Source organism: Pseudopipra pipra, chromosome 2 (assembly GCF_036250125.1).
Source record: "Pseudopipra pipra isolate bDixPip1 chromosome 2, bDixPip1.hap1, whole genome shotgun sequence".
NCBI lineage: Eukaryota > Metazoa > Chordata > Aves > Passeriformes > Pipridae > Pseudopipra > Pseudopipra pipra.
The window spans coordinates 11377748-11393825 of record NC_087550.1 but is presented as its reverse complement, the minus strand read 5'-3'; the positions used below and the strand labels follow the sequence as shown (position 1 = coordinate 11393825).

The 16078-nt window shown below is 38.5% G+C and overlaps 1 protein-coding gene across 6 annotated transcripts in view; it reads left to right on the top strand.

The window, feature by feature from the left end:
- The window catches only part of NRIP1 (nuclear receptor interacting protein 1), a 75544-nt gene that overhangs the window by 44908 nt on the left and 14558 nt on the right, over positions 1 to 16078 (top strand). For 3 of the 6 annotated variants that reach the window (XM_064643976.1, XM_064643978.1, XM_064643979.1), the window contains exon 3: positions 6968 to 7016. The exons of the other annotated variants lie outside the window; for them this stretch is intronic. The gene's annotated coding sequence lies outside the window, so the exon portion shown is untranslated. The remainder of the gene's footprint in view (positions 1 to 6967; positions 7017 to 16078) is intronic. 6 annotated transcript variants of the gene reach the window in all.

The following is a 16078-nucleotide window of genomic DNA, read 5'->3' as shown; positions in this document are numbered from 1 at the left end:
AATCTTATCTCAAATTCTGAATTGACTTTTTGTAGATTTTAACCAGTTAGTGGCAGGAAGTTGAGTTCTGAAGAAGGTGTTAGATAAATACGGGGCAATACTGCATTTCAATGCAATTAACTTTTGTTCATAAATAATTCAAGTTATGACTCTAGATAAATGATTAGAGGAAAAGAATGACGTGATTAAATTCAAGTCCTTGAAAACATTTTACCAGTCAAGATTGCCATGACTGCTTTGGGACTTCTTATAATTCCTCTATTGGAAGAGCCAGTTCTGAGAGTTTGTGGGGGTTTTGTTCTGGTGGGTGGTTTTTGTTTTGTTTTTGGTTTTTTGTTGTTGTTGTTGTTGGGGTTTTTTTGTCAATTCTCAGTCTATTGATAGAGATATGAGGTAGACTGTTCAAGTCATAGTTAAAAGAGGACTGATAAGTTTGTGGTTTTGATATCATGATTTTCTTAGTGCCATGAAATATATCAGCTTCAATAGCATGAGATTTTCCTGGTTTTCCGTCTCCTTCCTGCAGTGGAAAATAAAAGGATGTTTGCAGTTTGTTAAAACTTTTTACTGCCGACTTTAATGAATGAAAATGGCTGATAACGTTAAAATCTTGATAAGATTTTTGGAATACAACTTGGCCTTGGGCAGACTGCTATATTGTGGGTGGGGTGGTGGAAAAGACACCAAATGAGGAAAAAAACCCCACAACAAAACACAACCCCTCAACCAAATAAATCAGATTTTAAAAACCATTCTTACTTACATTGGCGGCATGCAGTTGATTCCAGCATTGGTTAACTGTGCAACCACTTTTTGTCTGGAAATACTTAATCAAGTCTTAAGTAAAAGTTGGTGCTTGAGTGTTATCATCAATTTGGGCAGATTTTAGAGGTGAATTACAGTTTAGGTCTGTTTTTGAAAGGTAGCTGTGCCGTGCTTGAGATTGTGAAATGCTTGTTCCCCATCTTCACCCCCTTTCCCTCCATTATCAAGCTCTACCATAGTAAAGAAAAGAGGAAGTGGAGGTGTTGCATAACTTCTCTGAGTAAATAGATTTTCTGTGCAGATACTGAAGGCAGCCTGAACTCAAGCAGTGCTGTCGCTACCAGATTCCTGCTAATGCTAAAGGCAGTTGTGTAATTAATGGCCTTGTGTACTGAACTGAGACTGCTGGGAAACCTCTGGAGGGAATTATTTTGTCTATTGTGTTGGTTAACTTTCCCTGAAAATTAAGTTTGTTGGTGATACTCTGTTGGGGTGATGGGGGAGGATTTTGCAAGACCTGATGAAATAAAGTCTGGCATCATTTTCCTGACCACTGGACGAAGCATCTGCAGCAACAGAGCCAGATTGAATAGTTGAAATGGAGCTGTTAATAAAAACATGATCAGTCTTACTTGAGGAGGCATGTGTGGTACGATAAGAAAGTAGAAAGCTGTGCTTAAAAATTTTTAGTGTGTTTTTAAGATGTTTTCATTATAAATTCATATTGAGGATTGAGACCTGGTCTTGGTACTAGCACGATTATACCTAGTGCAATTGTAGTAAATGATCTAGAATAGGCAGAGATTATATCTATGTTGTCTAATCCGTTCTCTTGAAGTCACTTGAAAAACCTTGTTAAAAGGTCCAAACACCTTTTTTTCATTGTTTGAATCTTTGTTTCTGTAACATCAACCATAGGTGGCACTGACTATTAGCAGTTAAAAGGTTTGGGATGCTTCCCCTCCTCCCAAACTTACATGTTTTAAGCCACTGGCTGCCACTTGATCCATTTTCTTTCACTCTGGCAAAGAGTACATGTGGTAGGTATCTGCAAGTTCTACACACTAATAAGTAGAGGAATTAAGCTCTTTATTTATTGAGTTTGGTCAATTTGGAAACTTCCAGCTTCTGAAGTTAGAATTTGAATTTGTACAAACTCATCAGGCTTTGTTTGAATGGGAAGAAAACTCCTTCCTGCAGTCTTAGTTCTAGTTGCTGGTGTGACTTGCAGAGGGTGCTCAGTCAGGCTTGGTGTAATTCAGGATTCCAGAGCATGGGCACTACCAAGCAGTTCAGCAGATGCAAAGAAAAGCCATCTGTCTGGATTCACTTGCTACTGCAGCATCAGTTGCCTTTCCTTCATTACCCTGCTTCTTGCATGGACTGCCGCAGTTCTGTGGTTACACTGGTGTAGCTCTGAGGAAAAAAGCACACCCTGTTTTCTGGTGCATCTGAGCAGCTGTGAATGTATTGCAGCTGAATCAAACTGCTAAAAAGCAGGTTTTAACAGCTTTCTAAAGCAGGAAATAAAAATGTACCTGTTTGAGAAGGAAGTGCATAGATATGTACAGACCCTTGCTTCAGTATAAGAAGGACTTTGTTGTTCTTGGTCAGGAAAGAGACTGAAGGTGGGCAGAGGATCAGAAGAGCCACTGCTGTGCAGTGGTCTTTCCAGCTCCAATCAATATAATAGTGCTTGCCCAGCTCAGTAAGGCTCCTTCAGCATGTTAGATCTCTGAGAAATAGGGAAAGTTGATGGAATTATGTTTTTGATCCTAATGCCATCATTTGTCTGTTCAGTTCAGTACTGACACAGTTGTTTTCTTGAAGAGAACTTCTTTTCAGCATGTATAGTGGAAAACCTGTATTGCCTATACTTGACTGACACGCCTAAAGGTGATGGCAGTGCCAGTATTTTTTCTTATTTTGGAAGATAAAGCATTTATTGTAGTGTGCAATTCCTACTCCTTTAGTAAGCACCATTGTTTCCTCAAGTTTAAGGTACCTAACTGTTGGATTTTTTTCATCAATGAGGGAAAAAGAAATATCCAAAACCATCCACAAACTGTAGAGAGAGTATCTTGTAATTGAAGAGTCAGACTAGAATTTAGAAAAATCTCTCTTCATTTGCTATGGGTATGGACTTCATGTGTTACTGGGCAGGTTGCTTAATCTTCTCTTGTCCTCACTGTTCCTCATGTGTAAGAGTGGTTATATTCCAGTCATTGATGTTTGTAAAGTGTTCTATTTTGTTCAAAGATGGAATCACTTTTTTTCTTGCGATTTTGTTAGTGCCCAGTAGCCTCACAGTGCATGTAATGAGAGGTCCTGGTGAACAATGAAGGAATGTAATGACTATGATCAGTCTGTAAACAGCAGCAACCATCTAACATCAGGTATTTGGATGTCAGATTGAAACTGAAATGCCTCTTACTTGTCATTAGTTTGCATGTGAATGGAGTTTGTTATGACCTCAGCTTATGTATAAGCAATATGGAATTTAATTCTGTAGTTCATTCAAGGCCGAAATAGTTAATGATTTTCTTTTCCAGATTCTTGTAGTGGATGGATAAGTCTATGAATGTCCTTTCTGCAGTTAGGATATTCCCTACACTCTGCAGCTTGGTGGTGGAGTACATCAAGATGATTATTTTTATTAAATTTTTAAATTATGATTGTATGTTGCAACAAAGAAAAGCAGGATGCTTGGTCAACTTCAGACACTTTTTTCTTCTCAGCTTTTCTACCTGTGGCTATCATTTTACCAAAGAAAATAATTTCATGGAAGGGTAGTTCAGATGCATGTTTTGTGTAATTTGCAATTGTGGATACTTGCACATAGTTACAGCTGACAGAGTACAGTCAATGGAGGAAGAAGTGTCTTATCAACAGTTCCCTTCCCCAAAGAGCATTTCTTCTGTTCTCTGAGATTTATGAGGTTATGATGTCAAAGATTTTTGTAGCATTCAGCTAGTAATGATGGAGTGCAAACTAATTTGAAATTAAAAATGCCTGGATGAGCTTTAACTATGCAAAAATCAGGCTCATAGTGAAATTTGCCAATTGAATGAGTAGAAATGTTAAACAAGAGAGGTTTTAGGGGTAGTACTTAGAGTGGCAAAGATTGTGCTTACGTATCCCTATCAAGTAGTCTTGAGTTTTTTGGATGTGCTTTAGAAAAACTGTCATAAATACTATTACTTTTCTTGTGATTGATACCTGTGTGTAACACAGATCGCGCTTGCTCTTGGAAAAGCATTTGCTTTAAAGTAAGGCAGCTGTAGTGGAATACAAGAATTTGTGGAAAACTCAAGAAAGGTGTTTTCAGAAATATGTTATGTTCAGATGTATTAGCAAAAAGGAGCCTGTTGTTCCTCCATGTTTTGTAGTCATTCACATCTTATGAAGCAACTAACAAAAAGAAGTTGCATTCAGTGCACACTTTGTTTCTTATATGTAGAAGTGAATTACAAGAATGGTTTGGTCTATTAATTTTCATTTTGGAATCTTATCCCTCACCCCCCTATGCAGGTGGAGCTTTTGGTCTGAGTGGTGATGGATAGGCAGTAGCTTAATGTTTTTTCTCCTTCCCTCCCTCCCACCTGTTTTTCAACTACAGATTATAGAATCAAGGTGTTTTATATCTTCCAATTCTTCCTCTTATTCCGTTGGTCAAAATCATGGTAAGAATAGTGTAAACCCCTGAAGATTTTCCATTGTAACAGTGTTTATTGTAGTTCAGTGGAAATGCTTCCTACAATGGTGAAATACAGCAGATATTTTAGGAATTATGCTATGTAGAATTTCACCTCTTGGCTTTATATTTTAATGAATCAAGTTGCTTATACCCTTTTACCACATGCAGTATCCTGCATCATCTTGTTTCTGCTCTTCTTTTTCTTACTCTTTGGAACTTCAGGTTGATGAGGCAGTGTCCCAGACAGGTTGAATAGCCTTACTGTCTTTACTTGCCATTGAGGCTTTTCTTCCTCCTTATACACACTTTTACCCTACAACCCCTCCTTTCTCCTTCGTTATCTCTGCGTCTTGTCTTAGTTTGTAAGCGCTTTGGGGTTGTAGTCTGAATTTACGGGAATATAAAATATTTTACAATAGTAATTATGCCAAATGTCAAGCGTAGACACACTTGCTCTCATAAACCTGACAGCATATAAAGAAGGCAAGTGGAATTTGCATCCCAGTAGGTTATTCTTGGTAAGCCAAACTGTTCACCTTCACAAGTGCTACAGGCAAGCGCTGGTTTGTGATATAGTAGAGAGATACCAAAGGGTCTTTGAAAGCAGGGGTTAAGTTTTATTTGCAATAAAACAGAATTCAGAGATGGACCCAATAAATCAAACCTCTCTGATTTGAGAAGGAGGAGGAGAAATTATGTTCAAAGAAGTGGAGAACTTGTAGAATTAAGTCTACTGTTGGGGCTCAGAAGGTTATTTCATTAAGGCACCTGAGACACAGAAAGCTTCTTTTGTTTCACTGAAGGAGCTCTGGGTTTATGTTTAACCAGTGCCTGGGGCAGGTGCTCTCTCAGCCTTCACCTTCCTCCTCGAAAGTTTCCTTATTTGTGTCTTCTTTGGCATCATTTGCTGTCATGATTAAAAACAAATAACTATGGTCACTCTGAAAAGGGAGTTTTCCTAAGAGCATTATTTCCTTTCCTTCTCTGGTCTTTCTTGCATCTGTGCCCTCTGAAGTGAAAACAGATTGCATCACGGTGAGGATATTGTCATTGTGTCAGCCAGGGAAGTGAAGAGCTTCCACTAGATTTTTAAAAGCAGCAGCTCAAGAGAAGGGGAGCCCTTTGATGCTATGTTTTAGCCTTTCTGCATTATATTTTAGGCCTTTTGTACCCTTTTCTCCATATATCATTAATCTTTGTGTTCTCTTGATCTTTTAGTGTGTATCACTCTTCCCTTCCAATCATATGTAGCAAAAAGAAAGGTATCGGGTGAAAACTGTATTACTTCAGCAGCATGTACTTTTGTATTTCAAAACCAATAAGGGCATTTTTTTCTTTTGTAAGAGAAAGGGAAAACTTATTCTGGAGGCCAGTGTAGCTCTAGGGCTTCATTTAATTGCTGTCCAGCTGAACTTGTCAACATCTCAAAGGTGCAGATGTATTTATTTTAAACTTCATATAGACTGTGATGAGGGAAAGGGAACAAACATGTCTGTGAGGAAAGGCAAGTAACATACATCATTTGTGCTTTGGCTTGTGGTCTTGCAGGAGGTGTTTTAGTGGATTTGGATTAATTTTTGGTCTGGTAATTTACTGTTGGAGGAGAGGAAGAAATAGCCTCCAGAGTGTAGATGATCTTCGCCTGGGGAGCAGTGCAGAAGCATAATGGAATTTCCTGTGTGAGAGGTGCCTGAGTATTACAGCAAGAACGAGTGTTTGTGGAAACAAAAGGGTAAGGAAGGAGGACACAATAAGTGGTTAGGTAATGTGGGTAAAAATGAAAGTTATTAATGTCTGTAGAACTCAGATGAGAAATTTTAAACTTAATCTAGTACAAGAGAAAAACAATTGGAAAGTCGAAGTAAAGGGTTGTATGGTCAAAGCGTCTTGAGGATAAAGATTACAATAACAGCTGTGTTTTTTGTAGTGTGGAACAGTCATTGGATGTCCTTAATGTTACAGAAGTGTGGGTTGTAGAAATAGGTGAATGAGAGTAACAAGGATAATTGCAGGAGAAGATGAGTAAGATTTTAGAAAAGCAGAATGCAGTGTCAAGGGTGTGTAGTGTGTTGTTGGTTTGGTTTTGGTTTGTTGGGTTTTGCCTTTTCTTTTTCTTTCTTTTTTTTTTTTTTTAATCATGGTGGGTAAATCGATAGCAGATGTGTTAGAATAAAGATAATCTCCTGATGACAGCTTTTTTTGACAAAGTGGATAGTATTAACTGGTCAAGGAGACGTATCCCCTCTCTCCTGGCACATCACCTTTACCAGCTTGTTCAGCTCAGTTTCACTTGTCGAGGTCTGATATTGTCACAAACCAGCCACGAGTAAAACCAGCTTCAGGGGAATACTAATTAAGTCTGTTGATACCTTGTTAGGAAGTAAGACTGACTCTCTTTCATGAGCTGATTGTGAATTACCAAAATTACTTTCCTGTTACAGTAGAAATAACTGTTTTCCACCATAAGTTTCTGCATCCTGATTATAATGTATTTATTTTTGGCAGGGAGGAGTGAAAAGCAGATTCACAAAGATCCATCACTGACACTTGAAAGGTATGAGTTTTTGCCCTGAACTTGTGAAGAAGTTTATTAACCTGTTTTACTCACCCTGGGCAGGGAGTGGTAACTTTGTCTCATTCACAGTAGCTTTGGTCCTTATCCCTCACAAGAATTCCGAGTCAGATGGTGATTTATTTCATGTTACTGTATAGTCTTGATCTCTTTCTCCTCAGTTTGCTAACTAGGGTGCCAAGCTAACAATCTGCTAAGTTTCCTGGGAAGCTGAAGATATGATCACCTGCCCACCAGAACTTCTGGCCTTTTCTCAACAAATGGATTTTAAATTGTATACTTTTAGAGCATAAAATCTCTTTGAGAAGAATAGGTTATGGGATCTTCTGTGGGCTTTTTTTCCCCTCTGGTCTTCCTTTGTTGCCCTCTTCAGCTTTTATCTCCCTTTCCAGTATGATTTGCTTCACCATTTATTTGGTTCTGTAGGATCCTGCAGGTACCATGAACTACTTAAGAATGAAATCACATTAATGTTGTATTCAGTGGAGTTCTTTTGGTATTGATCACTGATGAAACTTAGCAACGGAATTTGAACAAAACCATTCTTCTTTAGCTTTATGACAAGATTCTTATAAAGACTGAAAAATAGAAGAAACAAAAAAAATTACAGTTTAGCAAGAATAGAGGCAGTCAATAAAATTTACCTGCAGGTTGTTGACAAGGCCTTACTAGATATTGATTCAGAAAACGCTGGAGTTACTTATTGATGGTATATTGAACTGGGAAATGACTCTTCCAGTTACATCAAGGAAAGATGGCTTTATATAACACAAAGGACACAGGTTGTGACCTGTCAGCCATGCTCAGGTCTCTACCGTGGCAGATTAAGCTGGAAATAATTCCTAGCCTGATCAGCTGAATCGATAGAGTTGTGGTTATGGATAATAACTATCAGATAATGACCCTGTACTATGTGATACATGGTTTAAGTTACTTTGGTGCAGTTTCACTTGTTTATTTGCCAGATTCTTGATTTGTTATATGACAGTTTCTCCCACTATCTCCATACTCCATCAGTAGACATTAAGTGAATAGATTAAAACTGTAATCACAACTTTTGAGATATTTGTGTGTTCCCCCACATCCTCAAAGCTGAGACAAGATTTGCAGGGGGAAATTCAGCACCTACCTCCCACTGCCTTCCACTGTTACCACTGGCCCATTATATTATGATGATAAGTCAATATCAGACTTCCAACCTGTGGGAAACCTGCTATGGTTACTATGTGTTGAACAACTGGAATAACTGATCATGCATATCTTGGAAATGCTTTGCTGAGTCCTGAATAATAGAAGAATATTGAAATTTTGAATGTGAACTACTTTGCTTTTAGTAGTTGTGATGCTTAAACTGGTGATGTATTACTGTTTTTAGTATGGTAGATATCCATCTATCCCATGTCAAAGTCTGCAGCTTTAATATATGTTGTGTCATTTAGATGCCTCTCTCATGCACAGATATGCATGTGTGTGTAATCTTGCCATTAATCTGCTGTCCTATTAAAATCCATAGATCTACTTCTGTAAGGAAAAACAAATAAGTAAAAAGAAAGTACAAAGTTCAAGAACTTACTACTGCACTGTTCATGAATATGGTATTTTTAAAAGATTTAAAAATTAATTTGACATTTCACACATAAATATAACTATAGACAATATTTTTTCCTTGTTATAAAAAAATAAGTAACATTGTACCTTTACAGAATTGGGCATTGACAGCCATCTATTTCTTGATGATAATTCATTGTTTTAGACTGCTTGACTACTGAGTTGACCAGAAGTACTCTCTTCTTTGTGCTAACTGTCATATTCATTTTTGTTGCTAAATTGGCTTGTTGTTCATTGCAGTTTCCCGTTACCCCCTTTTAAAAGACAGCACATTTGTTTTATTGAAGGTTTGGTTATGAAGATTAAAGAAAGATTTTATTTACTTATTTATTTATTGCCCCCCTAGTGTAAGCTTTAGAGGAGACCTACCATGATACCGAATGAATGGTTATGTACACTGTGATATTGCTAAACACTGTAACATAGCTAAATTAAAGACTTTTTCACACATTTAGGCTTTTGTGCATTAGTGAACTTAAATAAGCTATATGACTCCAAACATGCTTCCTTTAAAGTGTTGAGTAGTTGTACTGCTAATAAACTAATAGGGTTCCAAAATGTCTTTGGTTGTGATGTCTTATATACACCTTTTCACATGTGTTTGGTTTTCAGAGTAGGTTGCTGATTTGTTTTTGAATGTTGAATGAACCTCTTATTTTTTGGCAATCATTGCCCAATTTATTTTATTTTTCTTTTCTAGCAGTTCAATGCAGTGAGAAGCTTTATCAGCCTTTCACAAAGGAAGGATAGAAATTCTCCTTGAAAAAAAAATGAACCAATTTCCCCTTTTCTTCCATTTTGCTGAAAGGGTTTAGAAAAGGAGGGACTAAGGAAGAGCAGAATTGTATTGCCCTGAGGTCTGCGACTTAACTCAATTTGATCTTAAACCAGTGACTGTTTTAAGATCTGATGAATCACTATCAGAGTTAAAAGCACCTATACCATTGTGCTGAGAAGCTCACATCTCAGGCTTCAGGAGTGATTTGTATCTGGCCCTAGTAGCTCAGGCAATACTATAGCTTAAAAGGGTGACAATCTAATTCTTGTGAAGGATTTTTTCAAAAAGGAGACAACTTTTTAAAACTTTACTTTTTTTTTTTTTTGTCTTTTTCATTTGAGGCCTTTTCATTAGTAGCTGAGCCAAGCCAATCACACAGGTAGAGTGCTGCAAATATAACACCTGTACAAAAATTAAATGGAGAAAAATTAATAAAGAAATGTTGAATAATAACTGCAACAAGATTCAGAAAGATGTGTGATGGCACGAAGGTTTTACTGGCAATGTCCAAGATGCCCACATACAAGTGAGTTATACAGGTCACCCCAAATGGGTTCCAATAAAAGCTTTAATACCAACACAAACAGTCCTATTTATAGACATATCTCTCTGTCTAAATATAAACTGCTCCCAGTCATGTCTAGACTAACATCAGAGCAGTGCTGTATTGAAAGTGAGGGTTCAGAATTAAGAGTACAAGCCAGACTATTCTTTAAATGACTACTTAGTACAATGAGCATCTAAACTTTGTGGAAGCAGTGCACCTTTGAATGTCATACGATGTTGTGTCACCCGAGACACCCCTTCTTGCTCTTGTTTAAGCGTCATCTACGTCTGGTAGACGTGACCTGTGAGCTGAATGTTCTTCTGCATATGTTTAAAGCTTTGAGAATGTATCGGTGGGTGTATGGATGGATAGATCAGTAAATGACTTTCATTGCTAACTATTTTCAGCAGCTGCGTTTTAATGAGTCTTTCAACTGTTGCTACTGTGTTTAATCTGCTCACTTACTCAGCGTTCAGCATTAAAGAAGCTTTCTAGGAGGTGAATGTTGTCCTGATTACCGAAGAGGTTAGTTTGATTGTGTTCTGAACAGACCTTGAATTCTTTTTTTTTTTTTTAATTGAGAAATATGTGCAGTGCACACAGATAATTAGGATAAATAAACAAGCGTTGTACTTGGAAGTGCACATCCAAATATACAATTGCTATATTAAGTTAAATGTCTTGAACTGAAAGAAGTTAAAAACGGAGGTCTTGACTCTCTAGCAGTGGTCTTGCTGTCACGTCCTGTATTTGTCAGTGGGTTTTCCTTTTAGATTTGTCATCTAATATATATCAGCACATGGCTGAATAGGGTGAAAAGGATGGTAAATAGTCTCCCACTTGCTTTGCATTTGACGTAAGAGTTCTTCCTTAGCTTACTTGCTTGTTGAAATAAATAAGGACAGAGCAGCTGCTCTTAAAGGTAGGGAATACTTAAAATATGTAATGTACCAATGTGAAGAAAATGTAGTGTAGTGGTATTTCTGGTAAGTGTACTAAAAAAAATACATCCAGGAGCTTTGATCAAATGCCAGCTCTTAACATCAGTCCTCTTTGTAATCTTTCTTGCTGATCTGTGACCTTGACCTTGTGTTTGTGTTTGTATGTCAAATCTATTTTAGGGATGGACAAACTAAGTTCATTTTAATAGGATTTATACTCATGCTTCACGGGATACCTCAGTAAAATCCAAAATTTAAAATATTTGGATTGATTAAATTTTGAATCATCTTTTAAGATTTCAGAGGGCTTGAATACTTTGACTTCTTAAATTTTATTTTTTTTTTAATTCTGTTTAGGAGGTACTTCTTAAAAAGGCATTTTTATCTCACTGATGAGCTCTTCTAAATTCAGCACTGATGTCCTGCCTGGAGGTGGAGTTTTCTCTTTGAGAATCTCAGCAGTGGCAGTGCTTTCATTTGGCCTTAAGTGCAATTCACCAGTGAAAGGGAGTAGTCCCTGCTCTTCGTTCTTTCTCATGCCCCTCATAGTCACACATTCCCACATGGAGAACTGTGAAGCAGACGCTCGGCGGTGTCTTTGGGGTTTCTTTTGATGGTGAAGAGGTCCTTAGTCTGACTTGCCTTTGTAGGAGCTTTGTGTAGGAATGCTTGTGTCAGTCCTGGGAAGGTGGAAGGCACAAGTGGCTGCAGATCCATAGACCAAGACAAGGCTACGTGCTCTGGCAGCAGCCTCACACTTAGATCAGACAAAAATTCCTGTGGAACCATGTTTTCATGTACATTTAAATGTGCAGATTCTGAACTAGTTGGTTCTGTTCGTTGCTGACATTGTTCTCCATGGTGATTGAGATGACCTCGTTTCCTAGAGGTCAAGGTGGAGCTCCCAATCAGCCAGTTAGCTCTGATGCACTGGTGCCACATGTGTTCAGCAGGGTTCTTGAGCTCAGGCCTTATTTTAGGTGTGCGCTAACAGGGCAGTGAAGTTGGTTGGTGTAAGGGACACTTTGGGCATATGGCTTCATAAAGGCTCAGTGAGGCTGTTGGTTTCACAGGCACTATGAAAGATGGTCCCAAATTAGCTAATATTTATGTGCAAGTATGGGGTAATAGACTTACTTTTAATGGTTCTTTCAGGGTAATGTGGTTTTATGTAGGAAATCAAACTTCAGAAATCAATCACGCATCTGTGTTGCTTTGTTTTATGCAGGTTTTAATTTGGTATAACCACCTGTTTCAACTCTCTTGACAGTAATGGAACAAGTGGTAACAACAAATAGCCTTTTTTTGCTTTTTTGCTATTTTCAGTTATTTCTTTCATGCAGCATTCATGAAAAACATACAGTGTGCTTCTTTTCCACAACTTTGTGATGGTATATTAACTTCTTAAAATGCATATTGCCTTTATCAGCATAAAATTTTATAAATTACTTTAAAGTGTATGTCCTCATATTGAGGGGTAGTTAAACTCTTCCCCTTGCCCCCTCTTCTGCCTCTCCACTGTTCCTGCCATGGCTTTGTGACAGTGAATAGTTTTCACTGCTTTTGAGTTAGGTTGGTATTTTAATTGTTGTGATTTGATTCATGTCTAAGGCTGAGTTGCAGCCCAGTTCCTTACATTTCAGGGTCATCTCATCATCTCTGTATACATCTGTGTGACTTTAATCTGAAAACATTCATAACATAAATCCCTAAGTAAAATATTAAGAAGGTTTAACACTGTGGCATAGTGATAAGATAAGGGCCTTGTGTCCTTTTGTCTCTGCAGGAAGTTGTGAGCCTCTTGTCACAAGGTTTCACTAAGGTTGGTTTTTATGTTTTATCTTTAATTTCACTTGAGTTTATTGCTGCTTTGGAGAGGAAAAAAAAAACCTGTAATTTTTTATTTGAATTGAACTAGTAGAGACCATCTTACTAATGCAGATTTTTCTTTTCGCACCTAACTGTAGTTATATGAGCCTCTTCTGTGTCTATAACCTTTACGAACATCATCCACAATAAGCTGAAATTTCCCATTACAATAGAAGCTGTATTGTCCTTCCACTCACTTAAAAAAAAAAAAAAAAACAAACCCTAAACCACAAATCATCTGGATCTCTAACGTGGATTTATGGGGGTTTTACATATAATGGAATGCTATGCGACTGTGATCCTGTATTTCACCTTGCTTTGGAATTACTGTGTATTTGTGTTCAGTTAGCTGAAACCTATTCTGCTGTAAAGTCTAGAAAGTGGCTCTCATTCATAACTTAACCATGAGACGCTTGGTCCCAAGTGGAACACAACTACTACTGTCAGTAAAATACTGCGCATTACTCTTTAGTGCTTTGTTGCACTTTGGCATCTGAAACCAGTTCTTGGTTAAAATAACACAAAGTGACTTATCCTATGATAAACCACATAACATACAGTTTTTCCAAGAAATACACACTTTTATTGCAGTGCTATCAATAACTGCCTGTGTCTTTAGATCCCCCAAGAAGCAGAAGGTCAGAGTTGTGTGGAAGTGCATTATCTGCGTGCATCGATCATAACTCAGAAGCATGATTGCCCAGAAGAAGACATTGATTTCTTCTCTGTATATTAATCAAGTTTCATTCTTGAGGAGTTGACGTAGTGTTAAATGCATAATCAGTGATTTGTTTTGGTAGGTGTTGGGAGGAATGGGAATCTGGTTGTGACTTTCCTTTTTAATTGCTTATTTATAGGCAAGTGGTTTACCAGAAATTTGAAAGGTGCATCCTCCCTCTGTCCATCCTGTTGTATATTATCCACCCTTCTTGAAAGCAAGTCTTTGTATAGATTTTTGTGTGTTTTTTGCTCTTGGTCTTTTGAACAAGAAGACTCAATTAACCAAAAGCCTTTCTGCTTACTGTGCTTCTGAGCCTTGATCAACACCCTTACCCAGGTTAGTTGAAATTTAGTGATACATGTTATTTCTGGACTCCTGTCCTTAGTGGGTGTGGGGTGAGGTGTAACTTTTCTGCATCATCTCTTAGTTTCTGCCCTTTTTATCTTCAGTAGCAGAAAATGATTGAGCAGTGGTTCATGGGGCGGTTTTAGATGTCAAATACTTGATTCCTTCACAAAGTGGCATTTGTAGGTTGAATGTCTATTCCTTCTCATACTACAATTAGCAAAGAGTTGGCAGAGAGTGTATTTGAGTTCGTGTCTGTGTTAGCAGATCATGATCAAGAAATGAACTCGGAGATGGCCTTTACAGTACCATTAGAGAACAAAATAAAAGTGTTCCTCCAGTAGTATTTGTAAGAAGAAATATATGTGTATGAGTCTGGCTAAGGAATTGACTGAAATTTCTATGAAACACTGTGGTGAATTGTAAGTTATATGAACAGTGTGGGGTTTTCTGCATCTGGGAGTGATTATTTCTGTGATGCTCAATTCTTCTACTTGTTAGAATAAGAAATACTTAAGATAGGCTGACATTAGCTATTGTTTGAAGAGTGCCACAGCATGACCACACATGCGTTTTGTCTCTGAACTTTACAGAACTTTGTAGTAGGAGGTTTTAACATGCAGGCCAGATTTGGATTAAGCTGTGTATGATGCTTAAGTGTACTTGTAAACCTTGGAGAGCTGCTACTAAGGCTTTCAAAAACTCAGCTTTCGTGGCAATTGTCTGCCCACCATTTCCCCCTTCCCATATACTTTCTTCAGCTGTTTGGGGGCTTTGCTTGGGCTTAAGGTCATGTTGGATGAGGGATTTTTTTATGACGTAGGTGGAGGTTTTTGTTTTTTTTATTTTGGCTGATTGGCTTGGGTTTTTTTGTTTAGAGTCTTTTCCTTTTTTAATTTTTCTTTTCTTTCTCCCCTCCTTACTGGCAGGTTTGTGAAGTAAGCTTCAAAAACACAAGTAACACGTAACTTAGGCAGAAACTTAGAACTGTGCACTGCGTTCTAGAAGAGGCAGCTGAGATGAGTTGAGTGCCAGCATCGGATGAGTCGCAGCAGAGCAGCTCAGTGTTGAAATATCCCACTTCTTGGGGGAGCAACCTCCAGAGTCCCTTGCTGCTGGGCTAGGCTTACTTTGGCACTGGAGCTGCCTGTCTGTCTCCTGTACCCATCACCCTGCAGTGCAGACAGACCTTTTTCTCTCAGCACTGTCGCTCTCAGGTTGCTGTTGTTCGTGCTCATGCTCTCCTCTCCTGGGAGAGAGGCATCTCTCAGGGCTGGATGGGTGTTTCTTCTCAACCTGTTCCCCAGTGCTGCTCAGAATTTTGGTTTCATGTGAGAATGCTTTGCCACAGAGTTTGAGGCATTCCAACATCCGCGTCTCTCCTGGCGGGATGTGCAGCCTGTCTTGCCACCTCCCCGAGCAGCTCTCTGCGTGGATATGAAAATCTCTCTGACATTTCCACACCTCATTTCAACAGACGCTGGAAATATTGTATTCCCCCTGATATATATTACATACCATCCCAAAGCTACTCGTAGTCATGAGGTGGTATTGCATGGTCCGGGTGAGTCACAGATTCCCGACTGGAGAATCCCATGTGAAATCTGAGGAGTGGGGGGACACTGAGATGAGGTGTCTGAAATCCCCTTTTCCACACCCCAGATGAAATGTGTAGGAACAGCCTCCCCTTCCTTATGTGCCTCTGGGGCCACTGTTAACAGCAGTAATCAGCATTTACGTTTTAGCAGTGCCTTAAAAGCTAAAGTAAATCTAAATACTCTCTGCCAGGAGAACAGTTGGGTTTTTGTTTCCCCACTCAGTTGTTGGTTCACTAACATTTCAGTCCAGTGGTCTGTCAGATCTTATTCTCACAGGAAAAACTGTGTCTTGTGCCTGCTGTGCTGTTGGTTCTGCGTTCCCGTCAATTTTATGTTACCTGGGACTTTTCAGTTAGTCAGGGTTTGTGTGCTTTTGCAAAATGGTAGATTTTGCATCTCTTTGAGCTGTTGCATCAACTGTTATGGATTTGGATTTCTACAGTATTTTTCAAAATCCTACTATTTAAGCTGCTAAAATAATGAGAAGGTTTTGACTGTACTGGTTTGGGTCTGTTCCCTTCCACGTACCCCCTCCCACCCTATCCCCATACTGAAGAAAACAACACCCCTTTCTTTGGTTTGAAAATTCTCTTAAGAAAGTCAGGTCAGGACTGGGTTTGCATTACACAGATTACCA